This window comes from Emydura macquarii, unplaced genomic scaffold (genome assembly GCF_026122565.2).
Source record: "Emydura macquarii macquarii isolate MOO-44397 ecotype Brisbane River unplaced genomic scaffold, CSIRO-AGI_Emac_v2 contig_968, whole genome shotgun sequence".
NCBI classification, from domain to species: domain Eukaryota; kingdom Metazoa; phylum Chordata; order Testudines; family Chelidae; genus Emydura; species Emydura macquarii.
This window is the reverse complement of record NW_027131105.1, coordinates 4,015,193-4,032,849: the sequence shown is the minus strand read 5'-3', so window position 1 is coordinate 4,032,849 and position 17,657 is coordinate 4,015,193. Positions and strand designations below refer to the sequence as shown.

Sequence of the window (17,657 nt, the reverse complement as noted above, 5' to 3'; positions counted from 1 at the left end):
GCCATGCAATCTCACCTTGGGGGTACGTGTTTGTGGTCGAAGTGTTGTGGAAGTAGCACACTGGTCTCAGTGGGGAGGGAATGCCTTATGAATTTGTTGAACAATTTCTTCCGCTTGATGCACAGAGCTGCACTGACAATCTGCAGTGGAGAGTCACTGTGATGCTGAGCATTTGAAGGGGGCAGTTTATCTTATCTGAATATCTATTGATTTCAACTAATCTGTCTCTATATGTGTGGGGCACTGATAACTAAGGTATCTAAGCATTTATGCTTAGGTGAGAAATGTGGGAGGTCCTCAAGGACCCTTCTCTCCTTAAAATACATCTAAAAAAAGGAGGTGTGGTCAGCCATATTTGCTTTATATATTCTGCTGCTCCAAGCACTCTAAATCTTCCATGCTTGAATATTTTATATTTTTCCCTGTCACAAAATCAGTGTTTTTAAACTTCAGTCTGAACATTTTTCAAGTTCTCGCATGTGTGAAGAAAGGAGGGATTCTTTGGGGCTCTAATAGTATCTTTAAATTGCTTTTTCATTTTTACCTTGGGAACAGTTACTGTTATGCAAAATGTTAAATGCACACTATTCCCAGTTGTGGTGTTTGTTTGCTGCTGCATTCTGAATGTGCTTTTCCATATTTTTTTTTAAGTGCAATGAGTGTAAAAGAGTGAGTCTTCCTATGGTCTTAGCTATTAGGGAGATAAACTCCTAAAAAGTTGTAGGAAATACAAAAAACTATGTTAAAACAGGGCTAAGATTTTATATGCACAAATGTATGGAAATTTAAAGTGCAATTTAGCAATTGCGTGATCAAACAAAGCCATGTTTGACTGTGTGGTCAACAGATGACACATTCACTTTAAAACTTGAGCACTCCCTAAGGCTCTGATTCAGCAGTCCGTTCCTGTTCAGCAAAGCCCCCTGAAGCAAGTTCCTGGCCTTAAAGAAATGCTTAAGTGCTTCACTGAATAGGGATGGACTTAAGTGTGGGCTTAAATGCTAAGTTGAATTGAGGCCTATGCATCCACTCGGCTCCGTAAAACATATAACGTGAAATTCATGATGCCAGGGTCCTGAAGACAAGGCCTGCTAAAGGCTTCTCTTACCAATTTTAAAATAGGAGGCGGTTAGACTAGCTTGTCGGAAAGTGCGATGGGTCCAGACTCAGAGTTTCAAGAGCTGTGTGCAGGTGGTTGTGTATAGGTGCATATTAGCATGTGCATGTCTCTGATATCTCTCAGTGGCCAATCCTGTACCCTCCTGTGTGACTGAGGGGGACACTCAGGAAACAGAACCGAATGGTTTGGCTGTGTGTGCATAGGAGGGCAGAGCCCAGTATGAGTAGTTGCTGCAGGGGACACCCCCCGTGTGCCACAGAGCTATTCAGGGTTACTCCATGAGTGCTTGGAGCTGTTGGATTGTTAAGAGGGGGCAGGGTGGTCCGCATCAGGATTGGAGTAGGACAAGACAGGCTTGCTGTCATGCAGATCTACTAGACATAGCTTCCCACAGTGTGGGGTGCAGGAGCAATGGGATTACTGTGATCCTAACACTGCTGAATGGCTTGGTGGAAAGATTTCTTCTTCCCCGTTCACTAAGAGCTTATCTACACAGGGAAATTTACGGCACAGTAATAATAGTATAATTATACTGGTATAACTCCCCACGGGGGCACACTTATTCTGGAATAAGGGGAATCATATTGGTACAACCACAGCAGTATAACTATATGGGTAAGTTTTTTCCATGTAGAGAAGCCCTCAGACTGTGATTCAGGCTTGGTGTGAAGGAGATAGAGGGAGGGGAATTATTTAGCCCTCAGCACCCACTTAAAATAAGGTAAATAAACCTGGTACGTGCAGCTTGGTTAATTCTTAACTTTCCTTTTTCAAACATACCCAGGTATCCTCCTTCACTGCAGATATCAGACAGGCCAAGCTTGGAGTTTAAAATCGAAACCAGTTTTGTTAAGTGTGCACAGGAGAAGCATCTGATCAATGTTTTATCATTGGGAAAACACCAGTTGTTCTCACACAGAAAACAAAAATCGCCTCCAAGCTGGAAACAAGAGTGAGAAATGTCAGCCCCTGGCAAAGTTGTAAGCCACTGAAAATATGGGTGTTAGTCACAAATACGCTTGGTAATTTGTCACAGAACAAGATTTATTGGCAAATTACTTTCACTGGTTTTCTTGCAGTGCCCATAATGCGCATAGGCACACTGTATGTACAGGAAGACCTGGTCCCTGCCACAAAGAAGTCACACTCTAAGACGTGCAAGATGTTTTAAAATAGTGGTAAATATATTTTTCCTATACAGCTAGAGGTTAAATCACTACTCTCCATGTGGTCTGTCCAGGGGAGACAGCTGTTTGTTTTACACAAGAGCACGTCTTACTGCCAAGCCAAAGAGCAGCATTTCTGTTAGCTTCGGAAGCAGCTGTTTGCCCATTTCTGAGCCAGGGAAATGAAGCTGGAGGGGTGTATGTGCATGCAGTGGGGATTGTGGTGGAGACTGTGGATAGGAAATGAAATGGGAAAATGATTGAAGCTATGGGGCAAATCCTCCATGAGTGTAAACTGCCATAGCTGGCTTCAGTGGAGTGATGCCAGTTTGCACCAGCGTGATAATATGACCCATGCTTCTTTAAAATGAAACAGGTACTTAGAGAAGAGCTGGAACATAAGATTGTCAGTGAAAGCAACTACATTTGTTTAGCAGGGAGGCCTGTCCTAGAATGGTTATTGGTTTAGTTGTCTTATGATGAGACCATTCTCTCTTTTTTTCAGCCAAGAGCTAATTAAGTAAGAAGAGTGAAAGCATAGGGTTATGTGAGTGAGAGCACTAGTGATGATGGTGCTTTTCAGATTATAGGTGCTCACTGCAAAAAAGGTGAAGACAGAAGATAGCCTTTGCACGTAGCAGTGATCCTAGCGTTAATAATTCCAGCATTCTTGACTTGGATAAGGTATGTTATTTCACACAAATAGCACCGCATAATGGTGCAGCAGTTTAGCCTGGAATATATCTTAATGTATGCTTTCCTATTTCTGTTTTGAGCTATCTGGAATTTCCCTTAAAATCCTTGCCAGCCTCCTAATGGCTAGGCAGAGCTGAAAAACTGCAACTTTCCTGCCATTTATCAAAGTTGGCCAGTTGCTCTTAGACTCAGCACATGGGACTTCTTTCATGGCTGATGGAAGTATTACAGACACTGTGATTTTCTCATCTCCCGCCAGGGGCTGATGCCTGTTTGTAGCTGAGAACGGAAACAAAATGTTAACTTGCTCACCAGTGAGACCAATATCTCTAGGAGTAAGACAGTCCAGTGTGTACCTACTATCACTACTCTGCTCAATCACATCATAGTAATTCTGCATGATTTAGAGCATATATTGGCACAGTTAAAGGGAACAGTGTTACCCTGTGCAGTGTTACTGTTAAAGGGCTGTTTATAAAATGAAAATCACTAAGGAATCTATCAAAATTGCAGTTGTAGATTTATAACATTCCTAGGTTATGGGCAGTTTTATAATAAGTCATGGGCTTGTGTGACTGTTTTTACTTCATCATTTTACGTTGGCAAAGTGAGCCTGTTGCAGTGATGTTGACCATACGTTTTTGTGACATGCTGGTTTTGAACAAAGAAACGAGGTGTAAAGGGGCTCCCAAAGTTGTACCTAATCTTTTCCCTACCAATTTGCAAAGCTCATGTAAGGCACTTACCTGCTCCTTTGAATTTATTTTATTTAAAGTTAGTCTCAGCGGTTTCACACGCTCAGTGATGGAAATGCACAGCCGCACCATAAATGTTACACCCGGGATGTTTGCTCTGTTTAAGTGGCATGGTATTATAGTGTTGTATTAGAGATACAATTCAGGAGCTCAGTCACCTACATCCAGTAAGCACTGGTGCAGCTCCAGCTTGTCACGCACTGACCATAGGACCACTTCTGTGCCATCCTTGTGCTTGGGGTAATTTAGACCAGCCTAAGGACTGTTCTAGGCTGCAGCGGGGTGAAATCCTGGCCCCAATGAAGCCCATGACAGAACTTCCATTGATTTTAATGGAGTCATGATTTCATCCCATGTAACTATGGTCCAAGGGCACAGGTCTTTGATCGGGGATTACAGAAGCACAGTATTGTTCTCATTACACCCCATTTCTCCCAACACCATCCCTAGGACATGGGGCTTGGAGAGAGGAGGTACAGGACGCAGTCCCTAACATGGCTTCTATGCCAGCCAGGGGAAATCCCCAGCTGGCCAGCTATGCTGGCTTTCCAGTCCCTTTGCATCCCTGGAATGGCATAAAAAGACTGGTGTGGAGCCAAGGATGTGGCCCTATATGTATCAGTCACTCATATTGTACTATGTCCTGCAGCCCTTACTCAGCCAGAACTCCCATGTAAATCAGTTGCTTTAGTCAATGGGAGTTTTGCCTGTGTAGGGACAAAATGCTGGGATCATCCCCCCCACAGCCAGTTTTACATCAAGAGGGCATGTTCTAGCCCAAAGTAGGACTGCAGGAGTTGGCCCATCCTAAAAAAAGACTTTGCCAATGATTATTTTGGATGACAGGTCAATTCTTGTGGTTCTACAGAATGAAAACTAAAATATTACATGACATAATAAACCAGTCCTTCAGAGCTGTGATCTTCTGCTGCGGGGAATCAAGAAGCAGAATATTGCTATTATGGCTGATTTTGAGTGTCAGACTTTTGGCTCTGTGATTTAGCAGCCTTACATATCTGTGTGACTGATTTATATTTTTTCATACAATATATTATTTCATTTATAAAAACATATAATTTTTGTTCCTGTGTGGAACTAAAAGCCATTTGCGGCATAGTATATAACACGTTTCTTCAGTAATTCTGACCTGTACTCAGTCAAAAAGTGTTAATTTGAGGCAAACAAACGAAAGTTGAATCACAGTCTTTCTTCCTATCCTTCCCTGTAAAGAACTGTGTGTTATTTTTGTTACAAATTTGTAATACAAGAATATCTTGCATAGTACCCTTCATACAAACTGCATTCCAAAGCATTTTATTGAGTAATTGGAAATAACACACTTGAAGAGTTAAATAATAAATAATAGCAAATTGGAAGATGTATTGGTAGCTGAAGGGAAAGGAAAGATTCTTCCTCTGAGTTTCGAAATGAGTTGGAAAGCAGATCAGGCAGAGAGACAGAGAGGTGGTCCAGATGGCAGGGGCTGCAGGGGAGAAGGTTCAAGCACCAACAGTGCTTTTTATATAAATATTCATGTTACTTTTCTATTCGTTTTGGGGGTGGTGTTACATATTTCTTCTAAAACATCCATTTAAAAATCAAATGTTAAAGATTGCTGCGTGATTGGACTCTGAAGGCGGTGGCCAGCCTTGTTTACTACACAAAGCTTTTGTCAGGTAGCCTGCAGCGTGCTAGTGGAGGGATGTGGGTTGGCTGCAGGGAGGCTGACAGAGCTAGTCTGTCCGTGCAGGGTGGGATGAGTCGGGGTGGATTGGGGGCCTACTTAGGCAGGCTTTCCTTACTGCTGCTCTCAAAAGGAGCAGTTTGGCTCCCGGAGTCTATCCTCATGCCATAGTGTAATTGCTGGGGCTCCCCTGCCAGCAGACCACACACCTGTAGAGCCAGTGTGTGCACTGGGTGGATTCATAAACCAAGCCTCACTCCTGCTGCCCTTTCGAGGGTCAGGCAGGAATTCTGCATTGCTGCTGCCCACTGAAAACCACTTTCGTGCACTCACACAGCATGGGGTGGATTTTGGCTTAAGGGTTTTCAGCAGGTAGGTGTGAATGAGCATATGTCTTATACCTTTAGCCAACTCTTGACCAGCTCTAAATACCCATCACTGCTGGAATTGCAAAAGCACTTCATCCCTTAACTATTGAAAGCTGGGGAAAAGTTTTTTTGGGGGGGGGGGGAAGAGAGAGTGAGTGAGTGTGAGAGAGAGAGAGAGAGAAGACACATGCACAGGGTTTTGTGGTCATCTGACAGCTGCCCAAGCACTCTGATGGAAAGTCGGAAGCTGCGGGCAAGAGGGCGGGGGATGATTGTGTCCATAATTCCACGTTTGTAATTTAGCGATATTAAATTAGTGTCAAATTCAGGCCAAGACCGAAGGTCATTACTCAGCTGTCAGTTGTCCCTTCCTGAAGCAAAACTCTCAATTGACCTCATTGGGAATTTACATGGAGAATGGCGACTCCAAGCTTTGCCCCGTTTGTGATTCTGAAGGACAGTTACGTAGATTGTTACCACACCACCTTATTTCCTTTTCAACAGTATTCTCAGGTGATGTCTTTGGCAGCCATGAAAGTTTGTATATTTCAATTACTTCACTGAAATTTTGTCTGTGGATCAAGACACTTTATGTCTTTGGCCATCTCCTACTCTTGGTGAGTCCAAGTCTATGTTAGGTAGGGAAATGAGCACTGCCATAATGATATCTGATATTGGTGTTATGAGAGGTACTTTCTGTAGAACAGCGTGAAAAGGAACAGAGACCTTTATTAAGAGTATCCAGAACTCTGCAGGTACCTGGAGTTTGCTCTTTCATCAGTATCAAAAGCAGTTCATGGTCCAAACTCTAAGTGATCTGCTTTTTGCGAGTTTGGGCTTGAAAGGTGGACGAAGACCTGTGACCAGTGGAGACTGATGGTGTCTGACAGTGAGTAGGCAAAGCTGACTTGTGAAGGCGTAGACTTGGAACCAGCAGGGAAAGAGATCTGACTCCAGACATGGCAGACAAAGTCTCTTCTGCTTACCCTGAGAAGCCTTTACTAGCTGTCATGGACAAAACTTGCGAGTGTACTGCATCGTGCGCACACAAACTGATTGCAAGAGTAGAACTGGGTAGTAAACTGCTAACGATTCCAAAGTACATACTGGTTTAAACACTGTGTGGCTGCTGAATTGGTTTAGGATTAAATAATGTGGGTAAACAGACACTCCAGACAGCTGTTATTACATGAATTGACCCTTCCTTGAAATAGACTGAGCCTTTCTTCCATTTTACAGTGTAGAAAACAGCTTCGTCAGTGGCACATTTCCAGATTCCAGGACAGATGCTCTACATCAAGCATATTTACCATCTCAAGAGTATCTTCTGAAATGACTTCCCTTGCTACTTTGTGCTGTGCCATCCTGAGGGGATTAATTGCATTTGATCAGTCAAACTCAGCTATGGTAGCAATGTCCGGTTGAAAGTCATGCATTGGGAAGACCTATATAGTTGCAGAGATCTGCCTATGTGTGCTCAAGAAATAAATTAAAGAGAGAGACGTGTATCTGTGGTAAAATATAAGTTGTTAATAGCTTTACAAGAACTTTCCAATATGCACCAATTACTTGTTTACATTCCATATGATTATTCTTTATAAATTATTGTAACGGGGCGGCCTGCCCCTTTAAAGGCAGGGGGCCCTGGGAGCAGCCAACCCTGTTCTGGAGAGGAGCCCGGCAGGTGGCTGCCAGGAATCATCCAATCCACCTGCACAGCATGTGGTGATTGGGTCTGATGATTACCAGGCAGGATTTACAGATGAGGGCTCCTGCTCCATGAGGGAGCCTAGGAGCTGGAGAGCGCTGGGAGTAATGCTCCTGTGACTGCAACAAAGGATTGCAAGGGAGTGAGAGGCCCCCTGGGACCTACCAGACTGGGGAAGGTCTTGACCATTAAGCTGCCAGAGGCCAGGGGGCCCCACAATCTATGTTTAGAACAGGACTGTTGCATCATTTTGTCACTCCATCGTTTCCTTTATTTGTGTTGGAGAAAAAACATTGATGGGGTGGTGAACTGAACTGGGCATGGCTGATTATTTTTTCCAGGCTGTCGGTTGAGTCCTACAGTTATATTACAGTTGCACCTAGAGGTCCTAACTGAGGTTGGGACCCCATTGTGCTAGGTGCTGTACATGCACATAATAAAAGACAGTCCCTACCTCAAAGTACTTATAACCTACATATATGGGATAGATCAAAGATAGAAGAAAGTAAATATTAGCCCCACTTTATGAATAGGGATCTGAGGAACAAGATATGAAGTGATTTACCCCAGTAGTACAGGAATCCAGGAGTTGAGTCCACATCTCCTTAGTCCCAGTCCTGTGTCTTAAATACAAGAATATTCTTCCTCTCTGTAGTGTGCTTATCACGAGTGTTCCTCTTTCTGTGCTTCTCCAAATAGCAGATGAACCACAGATGCAAAAAGAAAACACCCAGTGAATATTTAAGAGGAAAAGAAAGCTACAAATAATTTGCTTCTTTAGATATTCAGACTTCCTCTACAACTGGATTCAAATGGTTGGAGTATTATTGTGTTTAAACAAACAAGCTGGGCTCGTTTCGGAAAAATTCTCTGGGAGCTAGCGCAGTTGCCACTCACGACAGATGTGCTGTTGGAACCCACACAGAAACACTTCTGTATTGACAGACATTCCAGACTTGCTGAGGGTCTCAGTTATATAGAATACTAATGACCAGGCATTGAGCTATCTTGCCTGAACAAAACATAAACATATTTCACAAGTATGGTGGAGTTTTATATCCCAGAACCCATCTCGTTGTTGGTTCAGTCCTTGGCTTTGCAGTGTTCTGGGGGCCTCTCCTCCAGAACCTTGACCAGGACTTTAGAGGAACAGCCTGTGGAGTGAGGCTCCACCCCAGAGTTACTCTGAGCTTGGTGCATCCTGGGATAAGATTTTGGAACTTTAGTCGGTGCTATGTAAATGCAGATTTGATTAATGAACCTTATAGGATATGGACTTCACTATCAAGTCTCAGTTCCTTGATTTGAGGAGCTCCCCCGTAATCTAGAACATAACAGGTATCACTATGTACCTTTTCAGAACACACCAGGCTCCTTCAGTTTACTGAAGGAATATATATATATATTTACATTGCTTGTTTCATTGCATCGTTTGACTGTATAGTAAAATATGCTGATTTTGTTTCCTATATAAAATATAGAGATAAAAGGAGGTCATTTTAGGCCACTTTTTAAAATGAAGATTATGTTAGCTGTTGGTTTTGACTGCCAAGGACCTGATCTAGCACCCACTGAAGCCAGTGGAAAGATTCCCATTGATTTCAGTGGCATTGGATCAGGCCTCACTTGCAGTCTTTGAATTAGTACAGATTTTCTACTGTGGTTAAGGAGAATTTTAATACCACAAAGAGTGTATTGTTGTTGCAGGTGTGCCATTGATACTTTGCATTAGCATATGGCACTGATCCATCATGCAGGGGAAATTCCATATTTCTTTCTTCCCTATTGTGTGTTGCAGTTTGTAAAATGGTAACGCTGGGCAAAAGCGGCTGAAGGATCTAAAAGATCCGCACCAATGCACTTAAAATGCACCTTTCCTGTTGAGTAGTGCTGCAAATTGAAGGCTTTATCCTGTGTCCCATTGACACAAGAACCACTTCAGGTAATATGAAAAGGCCACTTCTCCAGACGCTTCGGAGAGACTTGTAAGGAAAGATGAGATTAGGATAGTCTATTGTGGGAACTTCAAGAAGATCTCTGTGCCTTGCTCAGCAAAGACTTGTATAATTATGTAGCTTTCAGGGTAGTGACCCACAGCTCCATGCAGGTGTCTGCTCCCTTGTGATGCTTTGGCACTCTCAATCTGGAAAGTACAGAAGCAAATGTGATGGTGTCTCACGTCCTCTACCCTGCCCCGGCTCTGCCTCTGCATAATTATGTTGCTCCAATAAAGTACAAAAGGTCTTTTGAATATTGCTGAGTCTGTTTAATGTTAACTGCATTACACAGCATAAGAACATCACAGTCAGACCAGGCCAGATCATTAGTCCATCTTGTCTGATGCTTTGTCTCAATGACATTGGCCAGTCCCTGGTGCTTCAGTAGAGGATGAATCAGTAAACTGTAAATTCTTTACTGACACCTGTAGGCTATCGGCTCACACTTTAATGCATGAGGCTCTACTACTCTCATCAAAGTTTCATCTTGCGTAGCTTAGACATGATGCAACGTTATTAATGGTTATGTAATAGTATAGTCCTCCATCCAACTCGATTGTCTCTCTGACCTCCTGCAACAATGAATTCCAGAGGGTGATGATGGGTATTTCTGCACTTGCCAGTATTTTCTTTACACCAAGATAGCCCACCTAAATGGAAGCCAGATTCTTCCTTGGAGCAACTTTCTTTTCATTAATGGAGGTGCACCAACCATGTGACTTTTGTAGAGGGATGATTTTTTTTTTAAAATAATTTTGCTTTATTTTACATTCTTAGTTAAATGTCCTTTTTTTCCTTTTGAGTGCTTTGTTTTTAATTTGTCCTAACTTCGATTATTTGTTTCCTGCTTTCCCCTTGTCTTTCTCCATTCTTTTCCCTCTTGGCTTATTTTCCTGTGTGCTTCTGGACAACCCAGAAAGGGAGAAGGGGCAGAACAAGAACCAGCACAACTGTAACCTTATAGGCAAAGTGGAGTGGATAAACTTGTCTGCCAAGTATGGATAATGGTATCCAGACCACAGTTTACAGCCCTGAATCTTTGGAATGCATTCCGTGTTTAGCCACACCTCCCTCTAAACAGGTGTCTACACAAGGGCTCTGTACTGAGAGCAGATATCATTTCTGGGTAGTATCTGGCACAGTGTTTGCTTCAGACTGGAGCTGGCAGAAAGCTAAATGATTGTGCAGTAACTAACCAAGCAAAGAAAGCCAATGACAAAACGACTTAATTGTTGAGTGGTCTTGCATCCTGAAACTTAGAGGTCCTGATTCTGGTGTCACTTCATTCACTTCAGAAGTGGTAGTCCTGACATACTCACCAGTGTGTGCGTGCGTGCGTGCGTGCGTGTGTGCGCGCGCCCCGCATCAGCCCTAAATTGCCACAGTAGAAGATGATGAATGTGGAGCACAGATAGTAGTAGGTTATTGTTCAACCAAATGCATAGACATTTTGCCCCGGTGTTGTCTTTATTAAGGATGACATTTTCAAAGCGTTGTCCAGCATTTTAGCTGGATGACAGACGTTACAATCAGTGGGAATTGTGCGGCGAATGGCCAATGCAAATCTTTGAAAACTTAGCTTTAATTCCTTTTTAAACAAATCATAACTGTAAAATTAAGCAGGATTTTGAAGGGAATTAAAATGATGAGTGAAAAACTGCATCGCTTCTGACTATCCATCCTGTGGCACTTTTGTGCTCAGACATAGACCAGCTGGTCAAAATGGGGCTCAGTCCCTACGGCAAACAGCTTGCTGCTGTGAGTATCAGCACTAAGAAGTAGAGGCAGAGGAAGATCTTTTGGCCAGAGCACTAGAATGTCTGAGGATTGTAAGGAAAGAGACGTTTTTCATCCTTTCCTTTGACACTGGATGTAGTGAAATACTCTTCATTTTTTTTTTCTTTTCTTTTCATCTGAACTTTTGCACTGCTATTTTATTAAAATCATGAACAAATAAAAATACAGCACCAAATCCTGCCCCTTGTTTATAGGACTGGTATACGGGGACAGCAAAGGGGATCTGACACACATGGGTCAGGACCTGCAATCCTACTTAGGGGTGGAACTTTCATGCAGTTGAGCTCCTTGAGTCCCAGGCAAAGCAGCGCTGTGCAAATTGTGACTCTCTTTCACCTCTGCCCTTCCTGCACTGGCACCAGAAAAGGGATGGGAGAAGGAGAAAAGGTCAGAGATATTATTCCAGTCTGCCAGTCAGTGTTACAGGCTTTGGTGATGTCTTGAGGGACTAGGGACGTGGAGCCTAATTTATGCATAGTTCTTTGAGACCTTTAGAGGAAACATCCCATAGAAGTGGGAAGTTTGATTAGTTATTTTGATCCTTTCCCTTTGTAGCAGTATCAGTGCTATCCAGGACTAAGGAAAGCTGGGCTCAGTTCCCAGCTCAGCCAGAGACTCTGTGTGACTTTGGGCAAATCATTTCCTTGTGTCTCAGTTCCCCATCTGTAAAATGGGAATAACAGCATTGCCCTACCTGATGGGGGGTTTTGTGCAAATAAATACATGAATGGTTGTGAGGCGCACAGATAGGAGAGTGTTGAGGGCCATATACATAGAGAGAAGTCAGAATGTAATGTAATGCAATGCCCTAGATGCTGCCTGATTCTCTGTAAACCTTTTTAAATATAAAGTGTCTACAACACATGGCAACATCTCTACTGGACAATACAGGTGCTTAAAATAGCAGCCTGCAATATGTGATAAAATGATATGGTCAATAGTTCCCTTGTGCATACGTGTAACTTTACATGTAGAGAGTCAGGCCTCAAATACAGACAAGCACAGATGGCCAGATTCATCCCTGGCGTAACTCAGTGGAGTTTAGTCCAGGGATGAATTTAGCCCTTTACATGTAGCAATAACATCCATGGTATACTTTTGCTTTCTCATCATCATTAAGACCTTTTGAGGGAACAGCTAGTCCAAAAGTGTTTCCTTAATTAGTTTGTGCCCTTAGTGATATAGAATAAACCACAACAGCTTTAAACCGGGAACATCTCATCAAATTGACATCTTATTCTCTTTTCCTAAATAATCCTTGTTTAGTTACACCCAACCCATGATTCTGTGTTTGCTTTGTTTTCCTTCATTTATTGCCACCCATCCCAGAAAATTACACACACACACTACCCTCTGCATTGTCTCCTAAGTAGTAATATGATGACTAAGGAGAAGCTTTGCACTATAATGAATTTGAAAAATAGCAGGAACTAGCCAGCATGTGATGTATTGCTTCAGCCCATACATTGTATAAATGAACTTGTTGGGGTTTTTTTTATGATGGAGGGGAGGGGAGGAGGGAAATAACATCCATCTAAAACTAACCAGTAAGTCTTCCTTCAAATTACTTTTTAATAAGAAAGGGAACATCTTGGATAGTCTTTGATTCAGATGTACTGTATTTTAAATGTGTCCTAATTATAGCACTCATCGCTTAACATTAGTTTAATGAACATCCTCATTTATAAGGACAAGGTTGGCAAATAGAAATTAGTGCTGTTAAAACCACAGATCTCCTAAAGGGAGGGAAAAATCCAAAGCTCTTGAGAAGAGAATTTAAGCTTATTATTTAAAACAAGGAGAAATACAAATTCACCAGCTGTACATTTTTATAAGTGGCACAGGGGCACTGAACATATGCGGTATCGAAACCACTAACATCAAGCTGTCTACAGACCGAGATGTGAGGTGTTGGTCTCAATCCAGTTTCTAGCTGACAGGTGTCTGTGTCACAGAAAACACTATCGCGTTTGACACTAATTGGCAACCTTGTTAGTAGTCTCAGCATAGGGGCCAAAGACCAAATGGAGACTGAACCCTAGAGGGAGGTTCTCTAGGTCAAGGTGGTGGTAAATAAATTTGCTTCTGTTGTTTGTGGTGTACCTGTTCTGTGGACAGAGGACTTTTGTCTTGAGGTTTGTCAATCCAGCATTGTTTCTGAGCACTAAAATTATCACGTATATAGGACCAAATATAGCGAAAGGACACATGCTCTGGGTTACTGTGATGCACCTCTGAATTATGGTTCTTGTATGTTGGGGCACCCCAGTATCTAAGTGGGTTTCTCTGTTGTATATGAAATGTCATACGTGTGCATGGGACTTTACAGGGAAATAAAACACAAGAGGCCAAATTCTGATCTTAATGACTCCTCTGGCAAGTGTAACAGGAGAGTAGAATTCGGCTCAAATTCCCTATTATGAGGAATTTGGAATTCAAGGTCCTGACCTTGCAACTGAATTCCTGTGGGTGGATCCTGGATTCTTGGGCCCATAGATTTCTGTGCAGGCTCAGGGTTCATCTACCTGGATCCGATACCAAGATAAAGGGCTTTAGACTAAATAAATGACACAGGAAATGACAACAAATGATGAAAAAAGGCCCAACAGTAACCTGCAGTTGTTTAGAGATGTTGGAAAAACTTTATGGTGCATATCTTTGCTTTTCTCATTTGATTGCTTACTGCTGACAGAACAGCTGAATTTTAAGAGACAAAACCTACCTGAAACTTGGGCCTGTCATCCAGACTGATTTTCTTTTCCATCTCCTCCCCCCCCCTCCACCTTCCCCCCACACACACGTGTTTGATTTTCATATAACATGAAAACTGGCTTATTACAAGCCTTTTGCATCCAGTCTCCATTAATCTAGGGCTCGAGTCCAGTGTCCCTGAATGTGGGGCTCCGTTCCACCAAAGTTACAGGAAGACGAATGAAGTTTAGCGTTTTGCCTAAGTAAGGTGGAGTAAATTCTTAGGGCTAGATTGTGCTAACAGCTCAGAGTCCATAATAAAGGGGCAGTGTGGAGTCATGTGCCCCTAGCAAGCAGCAGAAAGCATTCTGCTTCAGGGAGTCCGAAGTCTCCCAGAGCTTTTTGGAGGTGTGTGTGCTCTGTGACTCCCATTATGGGCTGCAGTATATTACCCAGTTGGGATTGGCTGGTGCACAGCGGGGTGAAACAGTTGTTGTACCTGTTCCCACCTCCCTCCTTCAGGGAACTACCCTTGCAGCAGACCAAGGAAAGGATCTGGGGCCCCTCTTATATGGGCCATGCAAAGTGAAGGGGAGCTCCTTACTTCCTCCCCTATCCCCCACTACAAAGCCATGTAAAGGAGTGGGGGTGCAATTGGGCACTAAATAAAGATTTTGGGAGTTGGCTCTGGAGAATACTGTCTTCATGGCCAATGGGATTCAATAGCAGAATACTATAATTTAGGGCCCAAAGCCTGTAAACCATCAACCAGAACTCTCACTGAAGTCCTGTGTGAAGTCAATGGGAGAGCTATGCACTGTGGGCGGGTGCGTGTTGGGACTCTACTTAACAATAGCTGACTTATATGATGCTTTTTTCTTGGATCTCTGATGTCTTCCACTTTAAACCGACCAATTCTACCATTTTGCACAAGCTGTTTGTTAATTTGCAAATTTGAACTGGCAAATCCCACTAAGAGTTTTAATTCTGTAATACATAAGGCGGTGGCACTAGCTGGTCCAAACTTAAAGTTGCAGCTGAGTTGCAATTAAAAGCTTGATTTTTTTCACTCCTCTTCTAAAATACACAAATATAGGTCTCAATTTTGGGCCTAAGGTAGAATTTTTTTTACCAAATTTAAAATTTATTGGACAAAGGGGATCATGAATTTACAATATCCTAAAAATAAAGCTCACGAGAATCTAAAAAACAATCTGCCATTTTATAGTGCAAAAAAGAAAAGGGGGAGGGAGGGAGAGAAAAGACACCATTTACTGGAGTCATCTGGATGAGATGGTCCAATGAGATGCTTGCATCACTTTTTTTTTTTTAAACTATTTTTGCTATTTTTATTTTATAATTCACTTTTAACTGAATTTTCATACATTCCAGTGTTTGGTTGCGTTGTAAATTTACTTCTGAATTATCTGCTTGTTTAATGATAGTGTCTTTAGCTCCAAAGTTCCTGCACTCTAGCCTTTAACTTCACCTTAGCAAAGAATTTTGTCTGGGCATTTCCATACATTTAGGCACTTACAAGAAAGACTAAAGCAAAAAATGTATGTTATCAGGACCATCTTTTTGTTCTGTGTTTGTACAACACTTAGTACAATGGGGTGCTGCAGCGTGACTGGGACTCCTGGGTGTTTTGGTATCTCTGTTGATAATTTACTTTTCAGTGCTACATGGCTTCCGTGTAATTTTGCAGCAATCTTCCTTTCTCGCCAGTTGCTTTGAATATGGCATGAATCTCTCATGTTTCAGAGCTTTCTGGAGCTTTCTAAAATGCCAGGTAGATAAGCTTTGGCTGTTCCCACAGATAGCTCTGAGCATGGTCATTTAGTGATATTTTTCTTATTTCTTGTATATACAGTGTTATTTGTTTTCAGATAGAGACAAACTTGATGAAGGATATTTTTTTTAAAACCTATATGGCTAAATGTTTATTTTAAACTGACAGAACTGGGGTAACGCAGCACAGTTGTTGCTCTGTTCTTAATCTGATGTCGGTGTCTACGTTTGATTCTGCTGTGATACCGCACTGTGTGTTAGAAACGTGCGTGGTTATGTTTGCCAGAGACAATAATAAAAAACAGTTAGGGGACTTATTGCTTTGTTGTAAAGTCTGCTGAAGCCACCTGTTTTGCTTCTCTTTTGTAGTTCACTCTACTCGGCTGCGACTTCTGCACATCTTTCCTTTTCTTCACTCTCCTCTTCTCAGCTGCCTTTTCCTCTCTGTTCTCCACTGTCCCCTCCCCTTGTTGTGCTGACATCCCCCTTCTCCACTGAACCACTATGCTGAATCCCCTCTCCCACCTGCCCAGATCCTTTGCATTTCTCCTCTGTCCCCCAGGAAGTGAGGCCTGCAGGAGAAGTATTGGAGCACTTGAGGAGCTGCTGAGCAGGGAGGAGGAATCCCTGCATTGTGTGCACTACATGAATCTATGTAGTTTCATTGTTTCTCACTCTGTTTTTTAAGCTAGGATCTGGCCAAAAAGTGTTCAGAGATTTTTTTTCAAACAGCTTGTCCCATTAAATACCATTTTTGCTGAAGAACTTCTCTAGGAATTGGGTTATATTTTGAGATTTTTCTGCCCAAGGAAAAGGGCAAAAGACTCAGGATTTGGGTTATTTTTGTTTTTGGGTTTTTTTTGTAATGAAAACTTACTTCCCCAGCAGTCATTTGATGCCCTAGTTAAAGCTCGTTGGAGACAATGGGGCATTTTGTCACCACTGCTTAAAATCTTAATAATTTAAAAAAATTAAAGTTTAATCAGCTAATCCTGGGTGCTGGGCTCTAGATTGTGAAGTGAAGTCAGTGAGAGTCTTTCCGTTGACTTCAGTTGGAATTGGATCAGCGTCTAGATAAATTGCAGTAAACAGTTTAATCTGTCTATCTGATCCTAGGCTTTTACACTGGTATCCAATCACCTTCCATGTAAAATCATTAATAATAGTGAAGTCCTGAGCAGACTGCAAGGAGTCTCTGGCATTTCCCCCTAATCACGGTCAAAACTCTACTTGGGAGTATGAGGGTATTTTTGTTTTGTTTTGTTTTGTAAAGGTTTCGGGACATTAGGGGTTAATCTATTTTTTTTTTTAAATCTTCTTCGCTGTAATGTGGGGCCAGATCAGACATTTGACAAATTTTGCCATTGACTTCACTGTGCACAGAATATGGCCCATGATGCTTTATTCTGTGAACTGAGGGTTCCTTACAATGAAATTGAAAAGAAAAAAAATGGTGTGACTGAATCACGGGCTAAATTAAAGAGTTAGTATTTAGACTTTTAGTCCCTTTCATTAAGGAAAGAGATAGAACTGTCTCTGACAGCTGAGGAAAAAGATTTCAGAAGAAATAATATGTCTAATTATGAGGAGAAGTGGGATAGTTTGCTGATATTTGTGATGCACTCTAATGGCCTTAGTTCTTTTAACGAGTCTCTGTATAGGATTTTTTCTTTTCATTTCATTATTCATATTTAAGTCCCTTTAATTAATAAGATACAAACAGTTCCAAATTCCACTCAGATCTATGGAGGAGGTTTTCTTTGAAGTCAATACATCTGAGAGCAGAAATTGGTCCAAAATATTGCATTTTCTTTGTGAATTACATTTTGCATGGCATTATAACTCCATTTTTCACCACTTCAGTAGTAGAGAATCGTATTGTTT

The 17,657-nt window shown here is 42.0% G+C and overlaps 1 protein-coding gene and 1 long non-coding RNA gene across 3 annotated transcripts in view; both read left to right on the top strand.

Moving 5' to 3' along the window:
• Positions 1-17,657, top strand: part of PHF2 (PHD finger protein 2) — a 140,704-nt gene that overhangs the window by 33,859 nt on the left and 89,188 nt on the right. The gene's annotated exons all lie outside the window — the stretch shown is intronic.
• LOC137150463 (uncharacterized) lies at positions 2,858-7,295 on the top strand. Its single transcript, XR_010918976.1, has 2 exons — positions 2,858-2,970; positions 7,029-7,295. It is a non-coding gene; the product is annotated as an uncharacterized lncRNA (long non-coding RNA).